General features: G+C 41.2%; 2 long non-coding RNA genes and 1 other non-coding gene across 3 annotated transcripts; all 3 read left to right on the top strand.

Annotated features, from left to right (window-relative positions):
• Nucleotides 1-830: 830 nt before the first annotated feature.
• On the top strand, nucleotides 831-13704 carry LOC106993368 (uncharacterized). The gene is made up of 4 exons (XR_001439595.3): nucleotides 831-961; nucleotides 1044-1188; nucleotides 6897-6951; nucleotides 13499-13704. It is a non-coding gene; the product is annotated as an uncharacterized LOC106993368 (long non-coding RNA).
• Nucleotides 4032-4135, top strand: LOC114674841 (U6 spliceosomal RNA). The gene has a single exon (XR_003725924.2). It is a non-coding gene; the product is annotated as a U6 spliceosomal RNA (small nuclear RNA).
• A 167-nt stretch (nucleotides 13705-13871) lies between the features above and the next one.
• LOC144338312 (uncharacterized) lies at nucleotides 13872-26420 on the top strand. Its single transcript, XR_013412317.1, has 2 exons — nucleotides 13872-14115; nucleotides 26122-26420. It is a non-coding gene; the product is annotated as an uncharacterized LOC144338312 (long non-coding RNA).
• The last annotated feature ends 73 nt before the right edge of the window (nucleotides 26421-26493 follow it).

The following is a 26493-nucleotide window of genomic DNA, read 5'->3' as shown; positions in this document are numbered from 1 at the left end:
ATAACTTCCTTAGAGGGTTTCTGAGAGGAAGAATGAGGTGACATAAGTGAAAGTGTTTGTACACCATAAAATGGGATACAGGTGTTTTCCTATTGAGAAACACACAGAACTTTGGGCTGCAGTTTTCACTGTTCATAAAATTTTCTGGCCTGGCTTGCTGGACCTTCACTGATGATCTGCTATGTGACTAGAACTCTCCTAGGCAATTACACATATTATCTCCTCACTGAGCAAATTTACCTTCGTTATCCCACTTTTTACAGGTGGAAGAGAGAAGACTCGTGAATTGTCAAAGTCACCTGGGTAGTGAATGTCAGGCTGAGACCCAGATCCTCGACTGTCTGATATGATTGTATTCTTGGTCATACTGCCTGTTTCACTGCTCTCTCTCCATAGCAACATGTCCCATCCCTCTCCCTACTCAAGTCTCCCACCCAGTCTCCCACTCTTTCACACTAACACACATATGTACATATACACCCTGCCCCATGACCTGGCGTAATGTGTATCTTGAATCAGCAACTCTCAGCACTCAGATCACTGCCAAGTCTCAGCATCTCAGCTCATCTTGCCTTTTGTCTGTTTGTTTTGTTTTTTCACTTTAACCTCATTAAAGGTCAGCAAGGATCACTTAAATTTTGGGTTATGCTCTGTCACATATTATGGGGTAAAGGTTGCATCATAACAATGTTTTGGAGAGTCTTAGAGACCTCTGGACTATCCCATGTGAATGATGAGGTCATAGTACATATCCATCCTGCAGGCTTTCAGCCTTGACCAGAGGTTTTCATAATTAATGCAGCATCCTTGGGGCATGATCTGAAGCTGGTGAGCCAATGAGGACACCCTGGCAGGGCAGCTGAGCTGCATGGATCCTTGTTCTGTCACCAAGCCTTTAAGTCATGTGCTGACATGTTACAGTCCTGCCTGGGACCCTTCCCACAAATACTTAAGATACACGGTGAGCTCACAGTCTGCTTGTCTGAGGTGGAAGAAATCATCTGTTCCATTCTTAAATTCCTCCATTCTCTTTCTTTCCCCAGACTTTGGGAATCATCCAGCTGATGGAAAGAACCAGGAAAGGAGTCAGGATCTGCACCTTGGCGACTTTGAAGAACACCCAATTTGATGAATGAAAACTCCTCACTTGTGCTCTGGTGGTGTTTTGGGACAATGGGGCCCTCCTGGGTAGTAGTTATTGGTGCAGTCTCTATCAGTAACCACCCCAAGTTTGAGATCCTTTACAAGGGAAGGTCATATTTCCAAAACTGAAACCTTGACCAAGGACCCCAGAGAGAAAGGAAGGAGACACCACTCAAGTGTGTCATGGGCCTGTCCTAGGGCCTGGGAGTCGGCAGTCAGTGGCCTGGGATCCAAGGGTTAACAGCATGACCTGTTCTGGCTGATACCAGTCACATGGTGTGCTCAACCTCACTGTTATTATCTGTTTCGGGTGAGTCACTGAGAACACAGACAGGAAAGACCCATGAACTTAGCTGGTTTCGCCCCAGGGTCTGAGACTCCACACAGCTGAGTCTGGGCCGCTGGCAGTGACTCATGGTGAGCCTCATGGGATTGCTGACGCAAGGTTGGAAGGGCACGTGGTCCTTCCCCCCACCACTGGGTAGAATCCCCACTAAAGCCATCTTGGTCCACGGGGACAGAGAAAATAAAACAAAAAGGAATCATTTCTGATACTATAGCAAAGTATACAGGTGGATTTGGCAGGTCCAACTGACAAGTCTTCCACATTCTGAAAGGACTGACTTTCTCACAACGTAAGAGTCTCTGGGAGTACTGGGGAGTGCATATTCAACTGTTATAACTGGCATGTGCAGAGAAAACATCCGTCCTATCTCTGTTCTATGACTAGTGAGGTCTTTGTCCTACTCCTGACCATCCTCTTTGGGCCCCTGGGGGGTCCTGACTGATTTAGCCTCACCTGAGCTCTTGGTGTCACTAGAGACACTCAGTGTGGCTATGAGTCCCATTCATTCACTTCCTGACTGGGCTATCATCCTGCCCTGTTCTACCCTTGCTGTTGGAGTTCAGGACAGGCTGCTATAAAATATGGCCCTTTGGCATTTTAGAAAACAGTAGAAGCAGTAAGGACACTCTCTGACCTTCTCTTGCCCTTCTTCCCTTAAGCAGGCTATAAAACCTAGACAGAATTTTCTGACCACCTGAAGGAGGCCATAAGATCCTCATTCAAGAGGTGTCTTCAGGCCATGTGCAGTGGCTCATGCCTGTAATCCCAGCATTTTGGGAGGCTGAGGGGGGCAGATCATGTGGTCAGGAGATAGAGACCATCCTGGCTAACACAGTGAAACCCCATCTCTACTAAAAATGCAAAAAATTAGCCAGGCATGGTGGCATGCGCCTGTAGTCCCAGCTACTCGGGAGGCTGAGGCAGGAGAATCGCTTGAACTTGGGAGGCGGAGGTTGCAGTGAGCTGAGATCACACCTCTGCACTCCAGCCTAGGTGACAGAATGAGACTCAGTTAAAAAAAAAAAAAGTGCCATCCCGATACCTAGAGGAAGGGAACTTCCTTATCCTCAAAGACACGGAGGCCAGGAAGAGTCTGAACAAGGAGGCCTTGCTAAGTTCCCCTCAGGTTGTTACCATCAGGTCACACCTTTTTGTCCTCCAATCATATTTCTCCATGACTATCCACTCTTCATCAACCCAAAAATAAACACACTTCTCCCTTTCTTTGGATCTTCATTTCCAAAGGCTCCCCATCCACATAAAACTTATATTAATACCTTTGTATACCTTTCTCTTGTAAATCTGTCTTTTGTAAGGGGCACCTCACCCATGAACCTAGCGATGGATGTGCGAAGAAAATAAACCTTTCCTCCCCTCCACCAGTAAGCTGGACTCTCAGCCACCTCTAGGTCCTGATTCAGGCACACAGGGACCCACGGCATCTCATGAGAGTTAAATCTCAGGAACTCCCATTCTGCTGCCAATCTGCTATACACAAATGGAGTCTCAAAATGGGGAGCAAAGTCAAGAGCCACTCTCTGCCCTTGGTGTTTCTTTCATTTATCATTATTTTCTCTTCTTGTTGAATTTCTGTTGCGATTCATTGAAAGATCTATCACGTACCTGCTATTTGACAGGGTTAACTGTGACCTCAACGACGATGTTTTCCAAAAACTTCCCTGAAAAGTCACTTCCTGCTCTGTCTTTCCAGGGCACTTTACTCCTACCTCTTATTCTGCCTCTCACATGTATTGCAGGGATCTATCACTCCCCTGTTCTGTAGACCTCCCATGTTCCTGCTCAAAAGGAGAACCAGTCTTATTCAGCTTCTCGCCACCAGTGCTTGACACTCTATGAATGTCTGTTGATAAAAAATGAATAATGAAAGGAAACAGAAGGGCAAACTTAAGTACAGAAACTCTTCATACTCAGAGAGACAGCATGGTTTTGTGATTCAGGGCACAGGCTCAAGTCACACTGCCTTGGTTTTAATCCTGGCTCTAAGATTTAGCAGGAGTATGAGCCTAGGCAAGTTATTTAACTGTCGTGTGCCTCACCTTCCACATTTGAAATGTGGCAATAATAAGTACCTGCTTCACAGTGTGCTTGTGAGGATTAAATAAAATAATCTACAGTAAGCATTAGAATAATGACAGGTATGTAGTAAATGCTCAATAAATGTAAACCATTACGGTTTGTTCTTCCCCAGTGGATTTGAGTCTTTGTGGTGAAATGCATATGCGCTTAGATGAACAAATGGTTGGATTTAGGGTGTGAAGAAGAGAGTAAAATTCAAATTCCATTTTCAGTTAAAAACAGGGGAAAAGTCAATGGATTTTATGCTTTGCCGTCAGACTTCCCCAGGTAGATGGGAGATAATCTAATTTTTATTCTCTTTGCTTTACATGGAATCCGATGCAACAAGAAGGATGCAGGGGCATAGCAAAGTGTAGCTGTGTGTAACAAAGAAAATATAGTTGGAGGGCAAAGTGTGTCATGAAACAATTTTTCTTACTGAAAAAATGCATACTTTTTTCGTTGTTTGCTTCAGCAGCACATATGCTAAAATTGGAACGATGCAGAGAAGATTAGCATTGGCCCCTGTGCAAGGATGACATGCAAATTAGTGAAGTGTACCGTATTTAAAAAAAAATCATGAAGGTAGGATTTGGGACCGTTTCCACCATATGAACTGCTAAAATACCCATAAGATAAATGGTTACTTTTAGGGAGCTGGCAGCAATCCCTGGTCTGAAAACATATAATCTGAGACAATTTAGTTAATCTTGAATTTATCAAGCACCTCAATAAACTCTTTTAAAAATGCCAAGAGAGCTTTCTCTAAAGATTCCCCCAACACTCACCTTTGGTCTAGTGGCTCTCACTGGTGTTTCAGCTCTCTGTTCAATGTCACAGCTTTGCTAGAAAGTGTAGTGGTCCCCCCTTATCCATGGGGGATATATTCTGAGACCCCTGGTGGATGCCTGAAACTACTGATAGTACCAGACTCTACATGCTATGTGCTTTCCTATACATGTGTATATATGATAAAGTTTAATTTATAAATTAGGTGTAGTAAGAGATTAACAACAAGAAACTAGAATAGTTGTAACAATATACTGCAATAAAAGCTATGTAAATGTGATCTTTCTCTCTCTCTTTCAAAATACCTCGTCGTACTGTTCTGCAGGGTAGTTAAAACTGCAGAAAGCAAAACTGTGGATAAGGGAGGACTACTGTAGTCACAGACTCTTCCAGAAACAGTCAGATGAAGTCTTGAAAAAATGCCCATGAACATGGGAACCACTTGTAGCAGATCATGGAGACCACAGGAAGAGTTAAAACATGCAAAATGCTGCCTCCAATCCCCAGAGCACTGAAGAGAAGAGTCTCATGCTAGGTTGGGGAGTTAGGGAAAATGTGCCAAGCAAAAGGAGGCAGGAAAACACACACACACACAAACACACACACACACACACACACACACACACACACACACACACAGGGGAAGGTGACCAAAAGCACAGGGCAGCATGAGGGGAATTCGGAGCACGCCAGGGAAGTGAAGTCTAGACTTGCTCGCACAATTGCAGCTCCCTAATCCTCTTCCTGGATCTCTGGCTTTCCCTGGATTTCCCATAATGGGATCTTCCATTTTCACCTCTTCTTCTACTTCCCTTCACCCTCTGTCTCATTTATGGAACTGAGACTGGACTTAATCGGCCTGGGACAAGAGAAATGTTTAGCCCAGTGGTTCTCAAGGTTTGCTGTGGGTGGGTCAGGGGCCAGGCAGTCTCCATTTGTCCCGCAAATCCACTCACCATCCTTCTCACCCAGGGGTGGCCTCCTGTGTAGCAAAACCACAGGCTCTCTTGCTTCTGGCTTCTGGTTTGCAGAAGATTGGCAAAGTGGGGTTAGGTGCTTATACCCCTATCAGGCCATCAAGCACTGGCTGTGTCCCTCCATGGCAAAATCCCAAGCACATACTATCTTATGGCCCTTCCCACAGTCCCTCTGCTCCAGATTCCAGTAACCCACTTGCTGCGCGTGCACCTGCATAGCTGCACCCAGGCTCTTAACAGCGCACAGCACTTGTGACTTCTCCTTACCCTGACTACCTCTCTGAAATGGTCGCTTTATTAAACTCTCCTAAGACTATCCTAATTTGAGTGTGTCATCAGTTTCCTGCAGGGGCTCTGACAAAAAGGGAGCTTGTCTAAAATTCAGATTTCTGGGTATTGACTGCAGAAATTCTGAATAAATAGGAGGTCCTGGGAAAGGCAGGGAGATTTCTAAACCAAGCCCTGGAATCTGTGGGAGGGCTCTGGTAGCCAGAAAAATAGAATTACAGAGCATCAGAGTATGTGCCATAGAGATTCTCAACACCTCATGGATTTATGCTGGCACAGTTTACCTATAGCCTAGGGCCCCTGAAGTTTATTTGTATTGATTGCAACATCACTCACAGGACAGGGAGATGTAAGAGATGGCATATGCTCAAACATGAAGTTGAAGAGTGGGATCTATGCAAGCCAGCCATGCATGCCACTGGTCTACCCAATGGTTGTTACTAACACGGTGTGAAAACGAGGCACTTGGCCAAAGAGAAAAAAAAATCAGAAAATGAACTGGTGTTAGGGAAACAACGAGGACCAATCAGGCATACAGAGAAAACCCAAAACTTACTTGCATCTTAAAGTCCTATGGACAGAAACCTGTCCTGTTTTGCAAGTATCAGGTGTATTCCTGGAAGATGACTATTTCAGGTATTTAGAGTAATATTGTTTAGGTAACAGGGTAGACAGCAGAGGCGGTTGGAGAAGAACAATGCCTTTTCTGGGAACTGCAACCTCCTGCTGTTTGTCTGTTTCCTTTCTTAGCATAGTAACTCAGAAGGTAGAGGGGCCAGCTCAGATTCTCCTTCACAAGGACATGCTGCAGACGTCAGGCCCCACCACTAGTGCCTGCCTTGAAGGTCTTCAAGCAAGAATCTAGTCATGGACATCCCCTTAAAGAAAATCTAATTTAAATCTTCTGCTATTGCTAACTGATGTGCCAGAAGAGATAACGCAAATAAATTAATTTGCAATGACATGAATGAAGTTCACATTCCCCTGGCATTCTGCTTCCCGCCATAGCACACCTAGGTGTGATGTGCCATGAATCCCTTGGTAGCTCTAGAAAAAGAAGATGGGCTGTAATATCAAAACCCTGGATTCAAATCTTGACTCTCTCACTTGCTTTGGAAGAGTTATTTAACGATTCTGATTGTTTCTTAACAAAATTGAAAAAGTCTGGGAACCTCATAAGAAGATGAAATCTTTAATCGTATTAATGTATCTAATCACAACACAGCAGCTGTTATAGAGGTGTCAAATGAGAGTGGTCATTCTTCCTACTCTTCTAGAAGCTCTAGGGAAGCCCCACATCACCTTTTCCTTTCCTGTTTGCCATGGCTCCAAGTAAGAGACACTGCAGTCAAAATGACAATTTTGATTTCAGTCTTGAAATGTGCGGCCTAAATATAAAGCTCATCTATTTGGTTTGAGGTTCAGAGACCCGAGTAATTCATTCTGAGAGATCCAGGTTCTAAAGTAACTTGATCCCTGCACAGGAAACAGTCTCAGCAATGACCTTGTCATCTCTCATTCACTCTAATTTCCTGGGCACCAAAGACTTCTACTTCCTCAGTGGAGAGTCAGATCAGAAGCTATAGACTCAATCCACTAAAACTCAATGGCCCTCTCTCAGTCTGCCGCCTGTCTGAGGTGAATCCAGGCAGCCTGTGAGAAGATGAAACTCCCCTGCATGAGTTTTTTTGGTGAGAAGTTTTAAAATCACTAATTCAATGTCTTTACTTGGGTGTTGTGCCATGTGTAACACTTAGAATCACCCCTGGTGCTCTCCTCTTATGTATTTCCTGAATGAATATGAAAATATCCTGTATCTACTGAACTTAATCCCTCAAACCTGCCATTTTGTCAACGACCTACCCTGAATTACTATCTGGGCCCATTCGACACTCATGAATCTAGATTATTTTTCACCTAACTATACTAGCAAAGAACTTGTGTCCTGTGGCTAGCTATTGGCATTGACATTCCTCCATCCATCCATAATAATATATACATTATTGGGTTCTCACTACATGTTAGTGCCCTCTTAAATCTGGAAGTTCTTGGGTGAGTATGAGGAAATTTGGTCTATTGAAAGAAACATCTTTCTTTCAGCATTGAATTGAGGATTAAGCACTTGACCTTGGTAGCCTATATCTGTCCCCAAATAGCCAATGTCCCTATGGAAGGTAGACTCCATCCACCTCCAAACCAAGCCCCTGGAAATGCATCCCTTGTTCTCATTGGTGGTAACAGGCACCTCCTTGAACCTCTCCCCAGCTTGGCCTCTCAAAGCACCAAACAAACCTGAAATTGTCTCAGGGGAACCCCTGTCTCTCTGACACCAGGGTACTAACAAATTGGACAGGAACCCCACTAAGCAGAGTCAAATCTAACTCTCAGCCTAAACCTGATAGTTTCTTTCTCCCCACCCAGATACAAGGTACCTTGACAACAATCCTTTAAAAATCACATAATGTCTCCCTTGTTCTATATTAATTTTTAAATTTTCATAGATTTCTCCTTTTGCTAAAGCCAAATGTAGCTGCACAACTGCTTTTATGTTACTTGCAAGAAGCTATTACATTCAAGAGAAAATGAGAACTCCAGGCTGTGCTGCCTAATGGCACCTAATATCTGCATTACACAGACAGAAAACTGAGATTGGATCCTGCCCGTTTTTCTTAAGGGGATGATGGTATAGAATCTATTTAGTCAAGAGCAGAAGGTAAGAGAGGATAACATTTTTCTCCAAAGGAAGGGCATGTAGCCCGTAAAGGTTCCTGCAGCCAGGCCTAGGAATATCACCAGTGACCTGGCTTGGCTTTCAGTGGGCCTGTTTGGTTTTGTCCTAGCATAGAACATAAACAGCATCAAATAGTCTGGGACATCCAGAGGCTAAAGTGCCTGAGAGATTCTCAACCCTTTCTGTAATGATACATTTATTTTAAGTTCACTCCATGGATCTCCTCTCAACCACAATTTTAACTTGAGTATCTTTTCTACTCGTTCTGTAGGTTTATATGTCACTGCTGTTTTATGCTATGAAGTTAATTTTCCTTTAACTTTCTTTGTGTCATGATGAATTACTTACATTTAGGATCACTGTACTTTTCTTTCTTTAGACAGAGACAGGGCACCCTAAGTAGTTGTTCATAACACCGGAACCTAACTGTTGCTAATTTTCCTTTCTGACATCACAACTTGGTTCAGATTAACAAAACAGTGGTCCCTGTCTCAGAAAGGTGATTAAATTCCCAATGACAGCAAAGTTCACACAAAGCAGGTCTAACAGGAAGCCACAGTGTCTAGCGGCAGCCTGCAGAGTCGTATGTGACAGGAAGCAAGGAGAGGGCTGGAAACTCCAAATGGAGCAGTGCCTGACGTGCCTTTACAGCCAGAAGTCTTCATGTTTATTGATGCTAAGGAAACAATTATAATTAGTTATGGCTAAGGAGGCAACCTGAAATACCTTTCCATTTATTCTTAATTCTGTGTCTGTTCTTAATACCACCACCACTACCACTGATGGAAATTCTATGGAAAGAGGAAGAAGGGAGAGTATGTGGGAAGAGGGAGGGATGGAGGAAATTGGGCAGCTTGGAACTAATGAAGGTAGTCTGAGGAACATCACACTATCAACAGTCTTTCAGAAGGGAGAGTGATGACAACAGTGAGGACCTTTGTGGAGTGCTTGCTCTATGCTGGGCACTGTTGTAGGTTCATTACCTGTATTATTTCACTGAATCTTCACTACAACACTATCAGGTAGGAAGTATTATGATCCCTTAGAGTAAATGGATCGCTGCCACATTGCATGTAAAAGGGTGATGTTACATATACAAAGTAATATTGCATATAGATTGAAATCACATGTAAATTAAGATTGATATTGCATGTATGTAGATCATATGTAGAAGAGTGCATTGGAATCAAGGCCATTTGTCAAGATGGCAGCCATCATTGGAAACTTTTTTCCTAGGGGTTACCGGTGGCCTAGTTTAGAAAATAACCTTGTGCCTCTTGGAAAAGGAGTTGGGAGCAAAAGAAACTAGCTGCTCATAGGAAAAAAGCAGACACAAAGAGGTTCTAAGATCTGCTTCAAAAGGCATCTGAAATAAAGACTAAGTGAGTGGTCCTTCAAGAGGCAGCAGGCAAAGCTCACCTTAGGAGGAAGAAGAGGAAGCAGCCATCTATGTGTCACAGGTGCTGAGGTGTAGGAGACCCCAACCCTTCAATCATCTTCCCTATTTAATTTGCTAATAATGCGTCAACATGGTAGACCCTGGCACACATTAGGAACTCAATAAATGTTACTTTTTTTATTTATTTGATAAGATCCAAGTGCTTTATCAGTGAAGTACATCTTTCTGTAAATTTAGTTCTACGATCCATTCTTAAGAATTGATTTTAGGGCTGGGCACAGTGGCTCATATCTCTAATAACAGCATTTTGGGAAGCTGAGGCTAGGAGTTTGGGACCAGTCTGGGCAACATAGTGAGACCTCATCTCTAAAAATGTTTACAAATTAGCTGGCCATGGTGATGGGTGCCCACAGTCCTAGCTTCTAGGGAGGCTGAGGTGGGAGGATCCCTTGAGCCCAAGAGCTTGAGGCTGCAGTGAGTTATAATTGCACAACTGCACTCCAGCCTGAGTGGCAGAACAAGACTCCATCTCACACACACACACACAAAAAGTTTTTGCTAAAGAGAAGAGAGATTTTGGGGATATGTGGCAATAAAAGAAAATACTCTAGGGGAGATGGATATGGGAAGGACAGAGTGGGACACCTAAGAGAAACCCCGCATGATTTTCCCAATATTGTCTGGGCAGCCTTAGGAGCTGAGGGATGGAACAAGGAGATACCAGCAGCCTGCAGAAAGCAGTAGAGCTGACCTTGCACACACACCATCCACGGACACCTGGATGCAGCCCATGTTTACACCATAGCATGCGCTCTCACTTATATGCCTCATGTACCTGCTCTATTCCTTTAGCAGGAAAGCTATACATTATTTTTCCAATGAGTGGCCATTTGGAGGGAGATGTGCAGATATTTGGTTTATAACCTATCCCTGCTCGTTGCACAGCATAGGAAGGTATGGAATGGATGATGGCACAAATAGTAGAACCTCGTCAAAATACTCTGAAACCTTTATCCTTTGTAAACCCAGAGGCTCCTTCCATCCTCCACTCTCCTCTTTCAGAAGTCAATCATTTTAATCATGGCAAACCTTTCTCGGCCTATATGTGTCCCAGCAGCAAAATGACAGTCTCAACAACATTTACCTGTTAGCTATGGATTCTAGTCTAAAAGGACTCATATTGCTTTCATCTTCCTAGATCCAGTGCCTGGCACAGTGAAATTATTAAAAAATGTTTGTTGAACCCTTAGGTGATTTTACTTTGTGCAGAAATATATATCAAAATATTCATTGAAACATCTCAGCCCTGGATCTAAGATTGGGTGAGGTATAGGAAGAAAGGGTAATGTACCAAAACAACAACAACAACAACAACAACAAAACTAGAGTAAGATATGGTTTCTGTCTTCTAGAAGTTAAAAAGATAGATAAGTAGCAACAGGCATGGTATGGTTAAACACTAAAATTAGTCATTTATATATTACCTGTTTTTCTCATACCCTCGCTGTGCATTAGAAGCTTTGTGAAACTACAGATGCCTGCAGTTCACACACAGAGATTCTGATTAGGTCTGTCTAGTCAGGGTCTATATTTTTAAACAGTCCACAGGCGATTCACATGCATATCCAGGATATGAATCACTATAACAAGTGCTAGAGAACATAATTAAAAGAGCTACTAGCAAGAACCAGAGTGGGGGGAGGAGTCTCACGGCATGATTGGAACCTCTTTTGAACCCTGAATCATACAGAGAATTTGGATGGTAGGGATGGAGACCAGAGAGCCTTCTGGTTGGGAGAAAGAATTGAAGACATGGTGAACAAAGGAAGTTGAAAATTAGGGAGAATTAGGGAGATATTGTTCAAGGATACAAAATTCCAGAGAGGGGAAATAAGTTTAAGATATCTATTGTACCACATGGTGGCTAATCACAATGTATTGTCTACTTGAAAATTGCTGAGTAGGTTTTAAGTGTTTTCACCACAGAAAACGATGTGTGTGAAGTAAAGTGTATGTTTAGTAGCTTCATTTCCCGGTTCGATAATGTATATATTTTGTATACCATACATATATATTTTTTTGTCAATGAAAAAAGCAAATTAAAAAATGCCAATGTTAATTAAAAGAAAAGAGTTGGAAGTCAAATGGATACATATTTGCTCAGTGGCAACCACATCTTAGAGTAAGGTGCAGAAGTGCCCATGTGAAGATGGTGGCTCTGGTTGAGGTAGTACCACCTGGTTACCCGATGGCAGAAAGAATATCCTTAATGACCAAAGGAAGGCCACAGAGGGAAGATATGCTTTGGCCGTGTAAAACCAAAGAAAATGACTGAGGCGACTCAATCAATCTAGAGATTTATTCTGCCAAGGTTGAGAATGCGCCCGGGAAAAAGGCACGCAAAGTCACAGGAACATCTGTGATTCGGGAAAAAAAATAGGGAAGAATAGGCAAGCAATTGCATTCTTTTGAAGCTAGATTGGTGTTCACTGAATCCACATTTTAAATGTGAAAAGAAGGGATAGAGGAATAGTCAACTATGTATTGGCTCCGGCTCAATGAATCTGCATTTTTAGGTAAGATAAAGTAAACATAGAGTAAAGGAAGTATTCAAATGCATTTGTCTCAGGTGAGCATAGGGATGACTTCTAATCCTGCCTTTGTTCTCTAACTATGAAGATAAGCTGTGCTTTTAACTTCTAGAAGACAGAAACCATATCTTACTCTAGTTTTTTTTTTTTTTTTGGTACATTACCCTTTCTTCCTATACCTCACCCAATCTTAGATCCAGGGCTGAGATGTTTCAATGAATGTTTTGATATACATTTCTGCACATTGGGGTGCACAGAGAATTTTCTTGTGAGCGAATTGTGAGGGAGGCTCCCTGGGGAGGCCTGTAACCTTCTACCTTTGTAGCTATCTATTTAGGAACAAAATGAAAGGCAATTTTGAGTGACTCCGTTCCCAAGCTTAACTTTGCCCTTTGGCATAGTGAGTTTGGAGTCCTGAAATTTTTATCTTCTTTTCACAGCCACAGCCTGGGAAGTAGGGCCGCTTTCTTTGTGCCTACAAAACAGCTGTGGATGGCTACAAAAATGGTCTTGAAAAAAATGTTGAGATAGACAAAGAAACACATGCATTCCCATTCCCAGATTTCATTATTAAGACTCTGTCTCAAGAAAGGTGCTTGAGTTTGAGGTCCCATATTCTTGGAATGGTGACTACTGGGAGCTTCACCTTACGGGTTGAGGATATGTTTCCCTGGCTTCCCTTAATTCCCAGATTATCAGGTTTCTTTCTTTTCAGTGACTCAGTGGCAAAAGTCTTTTGCCTTTCTACTTCCTTTCTAGGGAGTAATAAAGAAGAGGGGTGTGAGTGGGACTCAGGGATAACTGGAGGTAGAAAGGAGGTTCAAGAGATGAACCAAAAATATCTTAAATAAAAAATGCTCCCAGCAGAGGGTCAGGGGTGGATGTGCCTGATTCCCAATGCATGTCAAATATGCATTTGTCTATGCAGAGGGATGACTTCTAGTTCTGTCTTTGTCCTGCACCTATGAAGATAAGCTGTTGCATATAAGATGTTCCTGCCTGTTCTAGGGCAAAACAAGATAGTAAAAAAAAGAGGTAATTGTAGCTGCTATCCCAGATGGAAAGGTGAGGGGTTATTGATGGCACACACCAATTTAGTAAGCTCACTTATGACACCAAGTAAGGACACTTTCATTGTGTGAAGCACTTTTCATACAGGTGTAGGGACAGATCAGAAGATTCTGGAGAAGGCAGATCACCAAAGAACTCAAGATGTGCTGATATTTTGCCAATTTCCTTCATCAACAACTTGTCTTCTTTACCAACTAAGGGAAAACAAAGAGAACAAACTTTGTTTGAAAGTTTGAAAAAAAAAAAAAAAAGAAGAAAAAAAAGTTGAAAAAAAAAAAGAAGAAGAAGAAGAAATAATTAAACAAATAACTTAAATAAGAAGGTAAGACCCCCCCAAATCTCCCAAGATGGTGAGAAGTGTATTTGCGTCATGTCTGCCTAACAATGAGCTATTATTAGGATGGTAGAAAACAGCAGCAAGTAAGGACTACAGATTTCACCCAGAGGCAGAGCAGACAAAAGACACAAGTTTCCCAGGAAAGGAAGATGATTCCAGTTTAATTCATTCAACAGAACTCTTCCAAGAATGAGACCAGAAACCCTAACTGCATCTTGGAGGGAGCTGGAGGCTTTCCCATCACAGCGAGGCCAGCTGCTACCATGGGTGCCAGTGCCAGAGCCGCTGTCTGCAGGCACTCTCATGTCTGCTTGGGCCAAGCAGCAATCTAAATTAAGATGATCATCTGGGTCCTCAGGCCCTCAGGGTGAGTATATATTGCAGCAGTTTCAGCCTGTCTCATACCCTCCCTCTGCAGATCTGCAGTGTCTATAGCCAGATTCCCTGACCCCCAACCCCTCAACTTCAGATCTCAATCCCCAGAACAATGTGGGCTTGAGACAGGAAATATTAAAGCAGGTTTAGCACTTCCTCCTCCCCCAACAGCAGTGGCATCCTAGTGTTGAGTCATTCTCCAGATTAGGTTGAACCAGCTGGCCACTGGGCTCCCTGTGTGTCACCTGAGTCATCCTCACTCTTGATTAGGCCTAGGGGTCCTCAATGGGCTTCCGCCCTCACCCCTGGGTTGCAGCTCTCTAGTCTAATAACATTCCCACTGTAATTACAAAACTCCTATACCCAAACTTCTTCCTGGGAGACAGTGAAGAGTGTTGCTCTTTCTTTCCTTCCTTCCTTCCTTCCTTCCTTCCTTCCTTCCTTCCTTCCTTCCTTCCTTCCTTCCTTCCTTCCTTCCTTCCTTCCTCCCTCCCTCCCTCCCTCTCTTTCTTTCTTTCTTTTTTTTTTGAAATGCAGTTTCGTTCTGTTGCCCAAGCTGGAGTGCAGTGGCGCCATCTGGGCTCACTGCAACCTCCACCTCCGGAGTTCCTGTGAAGAGACCACCAAACAGGCTTTGTATGAGCAATAAAGCTTTTTAATCACCTGGGTGCAGGCGGGCTGAGTCCGAAAAGAGAATCAGTGAAAGGAGATAGGGGTGGGGCCGTTTTTATAAGATTTGGGTAGGTAAAGGAAAATTACAGTCAAAGGGGGGTTGTTCTCTGGCAGGCAGGAGTGGGGGTCACAAGGTGCTCAGTGGGGGAGTGTTTGGAGCTAGGATGAGCCAGAAGAAGGAATTTCACAAGGTAATGTCATCAGTTAAGGCAAGGACTGGCCATTTTCACTTCTTTTGTGGTGGAATGTCATCAGTTAAGGCAGTAACAGGCCATTTAAATATCACTTCTTTTGTGATTCTTCAGTTACTTCAGGCCATCTGGATGTATACCTGCAGGTCTCAGGGGATATGATGGCTTAGCTTGGGCTCAGAGGCCTGACACCGCGTTCAAGTGATTCTCCTGCCTCAGCCTCCTGAGTAGCTGCGATTACAGATGCAAGCCACCATGCCTGGCTAATTTTTGTAGTTTTAGTAGAGACATGGTTTCACCATGTTGGTCAGGCTGGTCTCGAATTCCTGACCTTGTGATCCGGCCTCCCAAAGTGCTGGGATTACAAGCGTGAACCACCATGCCCAGCCGTGTGTTACACTTTTCGACCTTGGTTCTCATCTCTTCCTTGGTTCAACCGTCTCCTCTTGCTCTTGACTGTCCTGAAATGGGAGAGTTTCCTGACCCCATCACAGAACATGCAACAGGGGTGTGGCTTATCTGTTCAGCTGCCTTGCTCAAACCCCTAATGGGCAGGGAGCATGCAGATGGGCAGGTCCAAGAGCTGGGGCCAGCACTTTTGGGCTCCGGCCCTATGGTAGCATCTAGGGGTGGGTGCCTGCAACTCCCAAAGCCCAAGTGGGAGTGTTACAGTGCTCTTTTTAGCTCTGCTGTCTGCAGAAGGCTTAAGTGTTAACCAGCTCAGTACCCTCTTGGTACCCGAAACCTTGTCCAGCATCCAGGAAGAATTAGGTCACATGGACGAAACAAAGGATGGTAAACGCAGGGGACTTTATTGTCAGATGGAGGTGGCTCTCAGCTGGAGGGATGGGGAGCTGAAGAGGGGATGAAGTAGGAAGAATGATCTTCCCCTGGAGTTTGGCTGTCCTGCAGCCAGTCTCCTCTCCAGTCATCCCCAGATGAACTCCTCTTGACATTCAGACATTCCTTCTTTTCTCTCCTTCTCTGCCGGGCCCGCTTTTCTGCCTCTGCTCATCTACTTGTGGAGCATGGGATTTGGGGTTTATATGGGTATGAGACAGTGGGGCATGGTGGGCCAAAAGGCAATATTTGGGTGCAAAAACAGGAATGTCTGTTTCTATTTAGGGCCATGGGTTTCTAGGCTTGAGGGTGGGGCCTTTGCCAGGGAACCACCTTCTTCTACCCAGTATTTCCCTGTCTCTTGTCCATATCAGTACCTCTCTCCTTATCTGAGGTTAAGATCAGGGGAGGCTTTAGCTCTGTATCTTAGTTTAGTGTTGGGGTCTGGATTTCTGGGGACAAATCTGCCAGAAGCTGGCAGCCTGCCCTGACTTCCAAAAATTACCTGTCCCCAATTTTCAGTGGGGCTGCTCATGTTTTGGCATAGTTTGCAATTCCACTTGGAGCACCTGGTGCCAACTACTTAGCTGAACCGCTATGTGGAAGGCTGAACTCCTTGCACCTGTGCCTTCTCCAGCTTTTCCTGTTAGGTTGACCTGTCCCACTCTGAAGGGCATGTCTAGTGCTAAGTCTCAGTCCCTTTCCTGCCGACACTGTCCTGCTCCCAATAAACCTCCACACCTCCTGATAAATCCTGGCACAAGAGAAGCATGTATGGGAAAGTGTCAGCCTCAGAACTTCTTGGGAATTGAGGGGGAGGGAGTGACTGGGAGGAGGGCTAGTCCCAGATCCTAATGCCTACCTTGCTTCTCATTGAGGATTCCGGTTGATAAAAAATACACATATTGTTAAATGAGGATTGCAACATCAGTTCTGTTTGACTTTCTGTAACAATTAGAAGACTAGAGAATATCGCTGGGTTTCTGACCTCCCACTCAGAATTATAGAGAGCCAAGTCTTCCCTACAAGGTGGACTTATCTACCCAGTCCCAGGCTGAGAAGCTGGATATCAGTCCTCCCTGCTCTGAGGTGGTCCCACCAAGGGGTTGACCTACAGAGACTGATCCATTGCTCTGAAATAAAGGCTAGTTCAAGATGAATCAGGAAATGGGGAGCATGTAGGAGAAGTGAGGGACCTTGAGTTTTTACCCTGCCCAGTAGAGGAATAGAAAGTGATTATCAAGCTCTCATCAATGTGTCTGATAACCAAAGTCATTCTTCCCTCTTTGGAGTGGGAAAGGTATAGGAATGAGGTAGGTGCTGAAAATTCCCACTCCATCTCTTCCCGCAAATGAAGAAGGTGTTGGTGGAAGCACCTTCCTTTCTGGGTTGTGGAGGAGATGATTCAGCTGAGTCAAATGACACGTGAACAATAGGAACAGCTCTACCTCCCATGAACTGTTGGCTTGCTGTCTTCCTCATGAGTCAGTTTCAGCAGAGTGTGGCCAAGAAAATTCCCCTGATGGAGACTGGGTAAACAGTCTACCTCTGTGGGCCACCTCCCTTCCATCCTCTACCCAGTGCAAGTCAAAGCTGCCCATCACTGGGCACTGGGCAGTCAGGGGACTCCTGATGACTGACTCAGAGCAGAGTGATGTCGTGACAATCAGGCACAGAAAATCAACTTCTACAAAAGCCTGACAAGTGAGTGCTTTTCTCTGCTCTCAAATCCTTTTCAGAGTGGAAGCTTTCTCCAGCATTCAGGCGGCACCTAACGCTCCATGCCGAGACCACAGAGACAACTAAGATGTGCCAAAGGTTTTGAGGAGAAGGTGACATCAGTGCACTGTGTCTTAGTTCAGAGGCTAACTGTATGTGTCACAAGTAGCATCTGTGGGTAAGTGGTGGAGAACTTGGGAAAAGACAAACATCTTGGGAAAAGAAAACCCTTCCCTTGCAGCCACACACCAGAGACTATTCACAAGAGTCAGCTTCAGTAGTGGGCAATTTCTCATGCACCTGAACAGTTTATGGCTAACTTTGGAAATAAGCAGCCAGGTTGGCTGAATTCCAGCTAAAGAGCTATCAGGTAGGGCAGACACTCTCAAAGACAATTTTATGATCCTTGTCTTGATTCTTGATGAAATGGTAACTTTTAAAAAGCTACCATAGGTGTAAGGAGATCTGACTTCATTTTTTACGTTTCAGAAGTTATTTCCTGTAATCATCCAAAGCTTGCCTGGTGTCTCTCATTCCTGGATGCCAGTTTCAGCTTTATGCAGTGGAGTGCTTCTTTCTACTTTCTGCATCCTTCCTATGGCGTAATCTTCAAAATGCATCTCTACTCTTCAGTGGTTTTTCTCCTCCTGTGGTTCTCAAAGCGTGGTCCCTGGACCAGCAGCATCAGCATCACCTGAAAGTTTGCTAGAAATGCAAATTCTCAAGCCTACCCAAGACCTACTGAATCAGAAACTCTGGGGGTAGAGTTCAATAGTCTGTGTTAACAAGCCCTCCAGGGGGATTCCAATGCACGCTAAATGTGAAAGCCACTCTTCTAAGGCAACTTATCCTCTTGATTAACTCCTACCACTGATACACTGGGCCAGAGACCAAATGGTGATCCAATTCTGTTAGATATTTAATCAATAAACAACTAATATTTAAGTTATTTTTGGAGGCTGCTCTGATCACTGGAATCCATGGCTAAAGCCAAGTTGTCTGAAAACTTATTTGTCACAAGCCCTCACAGTTATATTTTATCTTCTTCATGTACTCTAGATTCCGTAAAGTAATTTGGTATCCTTGGCATAGTTCTCTTTGTCAAATAGCTCTCTACTGCTATAATAAGATCTATTGAGAGAGGCATCAAATGCTTTGTTAACGATCTATTCTATTCACACTAATGAAACCTCCATTGTCCACCAAAATTGGAATGGTGTCAAAGAGTCATCAAGTTTTTCTGAAAGGTTTTTTTGTTCCCCTTATGTGCTACCCAGAGCTTACCTATTTATACCCTATGAGCTCAGTTTGATTAGCTTTCAATGCATTGTCTTACAAGTGAAATTAGATGAATGAAAGGGTTGTTTCCTTTAGGCTCCATCTTCAATGAGATTCTTCCTGTGTCAGAGACCTCGAGTAACTTTAATGTGTCTTCAGGCAAAAGATATCAGGAAAAACCTGGCAGGAAAGGGAAAACTGTGTCTAGTCCCATAATTTTGTCTGTCTTCCTACCTGTACCTTCTGGTTCTTGACTTGGCTTGACTTGGAATTGCACTGCTTTTCCAAATGAAAACTGGTTATTAAAGCCCTTTTGCTTGAATTTCTGTTAGCAGCCTACTTCCCAATGTTGTCTGTCTCTCTCTGCCTCCAAATCTCAGATAAAACCTGATACCATACTCACCTCACGATTCTATTTCAGCAAAATTTGATTGTTTTGGCTTAGCTTTCTCTGACTTCAGTGTATATCTGAATCAACTGGAGGCCTTTTTTACCACACAGACTGCTGGGCTCCACTCACAGAGTTTCTAATTCAATAGATGTTAGGTGGGCCCAAGAATTTGCATTTCTAAAAAGTTCACAGGTCAGGCTAATGCTGCTAGTCCAGGGACTACAATTTGAGAACCCCTGCTGTACACCAGCACATGGCAATATCTGGATTCTTTCTGATTATTGCAGTCCTGACGCCCTTCCATTCTCATTGCAGTGTTTCATGTTTCTGTTTCATTTATTCCCAAAGCATCGTATTTCTTGCAGGCTGCCAGGCAACTGTGATCTATTGCTTGGGCAAGAAAAGGTATACAAACCTCACCATTTTCCCATAACTTTTATTTGGTACAGTGGAGTGACCTGACTCCAGGAAAACAACTTACTTCTTTGCTAAAAGTAAAGTCCTTGGAGGGTATTAAAACCACGCAGTATCCTTTAGAAACTTAATGCAACCCATGGTATTTACTGATGGACACCCAGACATGTGTAATAGGATTATAGATCAGCCTCATTTAAGACAAAGTTTGCTGGGGGAGATCAAAATTACTCCCTGTGGAACCTAAATTAGGTACAAAGCAATTAACTTTAAGCAACCAAAAAATTGGTTCTATAAAAATTCCATTTCAAATCAGCTCTTAACTACAAGCTCATTACCAGGTACCTTCACTAAATAAGAGACAAATAAGTCTCTGGAGATGGAAAATATGAACTAAATTTTGAGACACCTCATTGAATATGAAAACTGATGAAGTCTTAGATCTAATCTGTAAGAACAAGGATCAGCTATTTCTACAGACTTTCTGACTTTTCAAATCACTTCCACACCCAGAAAGACAAATCTTCTCATTCCTGAAAACAAATACATTTATGTTTCAATTCCACTGATGGTTCAGTTGGTGAAATATTAAATACACTTGATTTCATTTCGTTTCTTTTTGAGTGTGAGAATTTCAAACAACTTTTATTGAGAGCCAACACATCAGCTCAATAGACTTTTATTTTCACAAAGTGTGTTTCTTTGCTTAGCATATGGTAAGAACTTTATAAGTGTTTGTCAATTAAATATTAACAGATCATTAATTGTTGAATGAATACATTAATGAAAGTTGTTGACTTAATATATGATTATGAATTTAATGTAAGTGCTTTAAAATTAGAAAATACAGAAAAATATAAAGAAATAAAACAATCATCCATAATCTCACAACCTGAAGCAAACTACTACTAATTTTTGAAACATTTTTCCCATCACATATGCCTATGTGTGTATGTAGGTATATATAGTTATTACCATATTAAACATAAAATGTCACATTTTGTGAAATTTACTTTTATAATGGAAATCTGTAGCAACAGAGATGGAGCTGGAGGCCATTACTCTAAGAGACTTAACACAAGAACAGAAAACCGAATACTGCATGTTCTCACTTATAAGTGAAAGCTAAACATTGAGTGCACATGAACATAACGATGGGAACAACAGACACTGGGAATGGGACCATTAGTTGGGGGAGGGAGGAAGGGAGGAAGGGACTGAAGAACCACCTGTGGGTATTATGCTTACTACCTTGGTAATGGGATCGTTGAGACCCCAAGCCTCACCATCATGCTATTTACCCATATAACAAATCTGCATGGATATCCTTTAATCTACAATAAAAATGGAAAAAAATTTTAAGTCACATTTGTTAATTTACTTTTTTTTTTTTTTTTTGAGGCAGAGTTTCACTCTTGTTGCCCAGGCTGGAGTACAATGTCACGATCTCGGCTCACTGCAATCTTTGCCTCCTGGGTTCAAGCAATTCTCCTGCCTCAGCCTCCCAAGTAGCTGGGATTACAGGTGCCTACCACCATGCCCAGCTAATTTTTGTATTTTTAGTAGAGACAGGGTTTTACCATGTTGGCAAGGTTGGTCTCAAACTCTTGACTTCAGGCGATCCACCCACCTTGGCCTCCCAAAGTGCTGGGATTACAGGCATGAGCCACCATGCCCAGTCTTGTTAATTTACTTTTATAATGAAAATTTCCTGAAATCATTAGCAATTCACTGAGAACATCATTTTCATGGTCATGTAATAGTCCAGTGAGTGAATATTCTCAATTTAATACTTCTACTATTACCCGATATTAGGGTATATCTAATATTATTTCTATGTGCCTAGATAAATATGTTTCTAGAAAAACATTTTATTTATGATTAGAATCTACTTCTTAGAATAAAATCATTGGATGAAAAGACAGAAATATTTTTAAAGCTCTTGATACCTATTGAAAAACAAATTGTTTTTCAGAAAGGTTGTACCTGCCTACAAGATTATCAACAGTGTGTGAGAACATCCGCTTTGCTGAACTCTTTCTCACATATCACCTTTAGAGATGTTATGTGGTATGTTTTTAATTTTCATTTAATCTTTTGCTAGTTAGATTAAACATGGCAAGTTTTGCTAGCCATTAGTACTTCCTTTTTATGTGAAATGTCTGTTCATGTTCTTTGTCCATTTTTCAATAGTATCTTAGAATATTTATTGTTCACTTGCATATGCTCTTTATACATGAAAAATATCAACCCATCATATATCATCTCCCATTATGTCAATTAACTTTTAACTTTGTTAATGATTTTTTTATATATATACATAAGTTTTGTTCTACATGTGTTTTCCATAGCTTTTAAACCTAGAATGTATTTCCTTAGCCATAGACTAGATAATAAAATTCTATTTTTAAATAAAGATTTCTAAATTGGTTTACATGTTAAAATTAGCATTTTAATTTTTCTAAGAAAATATTTGGCATAAGAAGCAAAAACTTTGCTTTGCCAAAGAGACTAGATAAAACAAACCATGCTTCTTCATTTATGATTAATATATATTACATGTATATATGTATGTACCTTATATACAGATAGATATATACAAAAGTGTGTGAATATGTGTACATATATACATGTTTGTATATGTATATATATACACAATGTATGTATATATACACACATATGTACATATACATGTATATATTTATACACACACACATACTTCTAGTACAGTGTTACCCCTTTTCACTGAATTATTTATCAGCTTCTGCAATTGCATTACAGTTTTAATTATTATAGCTTTACCGTATGTTTTAATAACTAAAGCAAACACCATCATTAAATCACTTTTTAAAGTACTCTTGGCTATGCTTATCTATTCATGTTTTCTCAGATATTCTCAGACTGATTTACTTGTTTTTCCTCAAAAATTTCAATAGAATTGCATTAAAATATGTTTAAAATATTCACATTTCATATTGGAGTATATGATAAATCTATCCATTTATTTAGAACTTCTTTTATATTTCTCAGTAAAGTTTCACAACTTTCTTTATATGTATGTTATCCATTTCAGGAAATATGTATCCCTCATTGCCTTATATTTTTATCCTTATTGAAAATAGCATCTTTTCTCCTTGTTATCATTTAGTTGATTTTCAATGGCATACCGAAAAAAAGAACCCGATTAACATTGATGTATTTACTTTGTATTCAGTGACTCCACTGAAGTTCTTTCTTAATTATACTTTTCTCCAATGATTTTCTTGCATTTTCTTTGCAAACATGGAAAAAAATGATGGAATTAACACCATTATGCTCACTAGCAAACTTTAGCAAGTCTTAACTTTTTTCCATATTTGCCTCTACTGTTTTTTTAATAAAACCATAAATTAAACATTATTGACATATTTGAAAACTCTGCATACCCCTCCCTAACAGTAGTCCTTTCTCTTTTTTTCCCAGAGATGTCTATGAACGCAAAGTTACTTTCTGGGCTCATAACCCTCCCTTTTATGGGTTTATACTTAGTAGTTATGTGTTAGTAAAAACTATCTGATTATTATGTTTTAAAACATTATGAAATTATATTATAGTGTATATATGATTTACAGTTTTTCTCAATAAAATACTGTAATATTTATTCATGTTGATATAGTAGTTCTATGTTAGTGATTTTCACGGTTATATTGAATTTGATTGTGTGAATATACAACAATGTATTTATCCATTTTTCTTCTGATAGGCCTTTGCTATTGACAATGCTTCCATTCCCACATGTGTGGCCTTATGCAAATGTGCAAGAGTTTCTTTAAGACATATGTGGGTATGCTCACCTTCCACATTACTAAATATTGCCAACTTGCTCTCTGTAGTCTTTGTACCAATGCAAGCATCCTCCAGATAGCTATCTGAGCAAGCTCTCCTTCCACATCCAACCCTGCAGGAGGTACAGTAAGACTTTTATTTGCCAATCTGAAGGGTGTGGAGTGATATCTTAATTTGTTTCAATATGCGTTTACAACAGGCTTTTTTGGTTAAGGGCCAGGTTTGTTCTTTGGGTTTCTTTGGGTTTGTTGTTGTGTGTTTTTCAACCAACCATTCAAGAATGTAAAAACACATTCTTAGCTCTCTGGCTCCGCCACAACAACTTGTGGGTTAGATTTGACCTGCAGGCCATAGTTTGCAGACCCCTTTCTTTGTGAAAACCAGTGTTGAGCATCTTTTCAGAGGATTATTGACCATTTTCTTCTTTTTAATTGAAACACAAATTTTGTGATTTTGGGGGGTGATTTGTCTTTTCTTATGGATTTGTGGGACTCCTTTGTAAATTCTGAATATGAGTCTTTTCTCAGTTATATGTATTGCCAATATCTCTTCCATCCTTTGGCTGTTTTTCAATTACAGCACAATCTTCACTAGAAGTCATTTCTTGGGGTTTCTGAGTAGAATTTTGGTCCTCTACAAATAATATATCCTTTCCTTTTACCTACACAGTCATTCCTCTTATTTTGATTTCAAGCTTTATTACATTGGCCACAATGTTCAGAGCAATTTAAAATAGTGATGATTATATATGGTTACTATGTTTTATTTTTGATATGTTAAAATGTATGTTGGTCATGTGAGTTAATATGGCTGTTTCTGAGTAAGAACAGAATCAGGCTTTTTGTGCCTTCCATTATGGTAGTCCTCAATCCTTTCAAGCCATGGACTCTCTCTTTGTAGCAAAAGACATTTTTGCATTTTCTGCTAAGCCGATGGGCATTTATCATTATGTAAATTAAATCCCTGTGCTTTATACTGGATGATTAGCCCATCTTCAAGCTCAGTGGTGAAGAGTCACTAGTAGAAAATGCAGTTTCTAAAGAAACACATTCTTGTAGGTCATGAGTAAATGAGTGAATGCATTAACATGTGAAATGAATAACAAGAAGACCTCAGACAGGGAACAGAGCACAGGCATGCCTGGAAGATATTGCAGGCTCAGCTCCAGGACACAGCAATAAACTGAATCACAGAGATTTGGTTTCCCAGTGCATATAAAAGTTATGTTTACACTATACTGTAGTCTGTTAAGTGTGCAAAAGCATTATGTCTGAAAACAATGCACATGTTTTAACTAAAAATACTTATTGCTAAACAATACTAACAATTATCTCAGCCTTCAGCCAGTCATAACCTTTTTGTTGGTGGAGAGTATTGCCTCAGTGTTGATGGCTACTGACAGATCAAAATGGTAGTTACTAAAAGTTGAGGTGGTGTGGCAAATTATTAAAATAAAGCTACAATGAAGTTTGGTACATTGATTGACTCTTTCTTTAAGGAAAAAAATTTCTGTAGTAGGTGATGCTGTTTGACAGCATTTTACTTATAGTGGAACTTCATTCAAAATTGAAGTCAATCCTCTCACTCCCTGCTGCTGCTGCTTTAATAACCAAGTTAATTTAATATTCTAAATCCTCTATTGTCATTTTAACAATGTTCACAATGTCTTCTCTAGAAGTAGGTTCCATCTCAGGAGACCACTTTCTTTTGCTCATCCATAGGAAGCAAGTCCTCATCTGTTCAAGTCTGATTATGAGATTGTAGCAATTCAATCTCATTTTCAGGCTCTAGTTCTTCTAACTCTAGTTCTCTTGCTATTTCTACCATACCTATAGTCACTTTTTCCATGAAAATCTTGAATTCCTTAAAGTCATCCTTGAGGATTGGAATAAAATTTTTCCAAACTCCTGTTAATCTATATATTTTTATGTCTTTCCATGAATCATGAATGTTCTTAATGGCATGTAGAATGGTAAATTCTTTCCAGAAGATTTTCAACTTACATTGCCAGAACCATCAGAGATATCACTATCTATGGCAGCAATAGCCTTACAAAAATGTATTTCTTAAATAATAAGACTTGAAAGTCAAAATTACCCCTTGATCCATTGGCTGCAGATGGATGTTGTGTTAGCAGGCATGAAAACATTAATCTCCTTGTATATTTCCGTCAGAGCTCTTGCATGACTAGGTGCTTTGTTAGTGAACAGTAATATTTTGAAAGGAATCTTTTTTGTTCTGAGCAGTAGGTCTCAACAATAGGCTTAAATATTCAGTAAGCCATGCTATAAATAGATATGCTGCCATCTAAACTTTGTTGTTTCACTTATAGAGCACAGGCAGAGTAGACTTACCATAATTCTTAGTGCCCTACAATTTTTGGAGTGGTAAGTGAGCATTGCTTTCAAATTGAAATCATCAGCTGCCTTAGCCTCTAATAAGAGAGCCAACCTGTCCTTTGAAGCCAGGCATTGACTTCTCCTCTCTAGCTATGAAAGTCTTTGATGTCATCTCCTTCCCAAATAAGACTGTTTTGTCTACACCAAAATGTAGCCACCTTCATCAGTGATCGTAGCTGGATCTGAATAACTTGCTGCAGCTTCTTCATTAGCAATTGCTTCTTCGCCTTGCACTGTTTTCATTTCTTTCTTTCTTTATTTTTTTTCAGATGGAATCTCGCTCTGTCTCCCAAGCTGGAGTGTGATGGCATGACACCTTGCACTTCTATGCTACGGAGATGGCTTCTTTCCTTAAACCTCAGGAACCAAACTGCTAGCTTCCAACTTCTCTTCTCCCGCCTTCCTCACCTCTCTCATAGAATTAAAAAGAGTTAGGGCTCATCGAACTGAAGGGAGTTAGGACTTTGCTCTGGAATAGGGTTTGGCTTAAGGAAATGTAGTAATTGGTTTGCTCTATTCAGATTGCTCAAACTTTCTCCATATCAGCAATAAAGCTGTTTTGCTTTCTTATTTTCTTTGTGTGTTCACTGAAATAACACTTTTCATTTCCTTCAAGAACTTTTCTTTGCATTCACAACTTG

Source organism: Macaca mulatta, chromosome 1 (genome assembly GCF_049350105.2).
Source record: "Macaca mulatta isolate MMU2019108-1 chromosome 1, T2T-MMU8v2.0, whole genome shotgun sequence".
NCBI lineage: Eukaryota > Metazoa > Chordata > Mammalia > Primates > Cercopithecidae > Macaca > Macaca mulatta.
The sequence above is the reverse complement of the archived record's forward strand: the minus strand, read 5'-3'. Positions and strand labels throughout refer to the sequence as shown.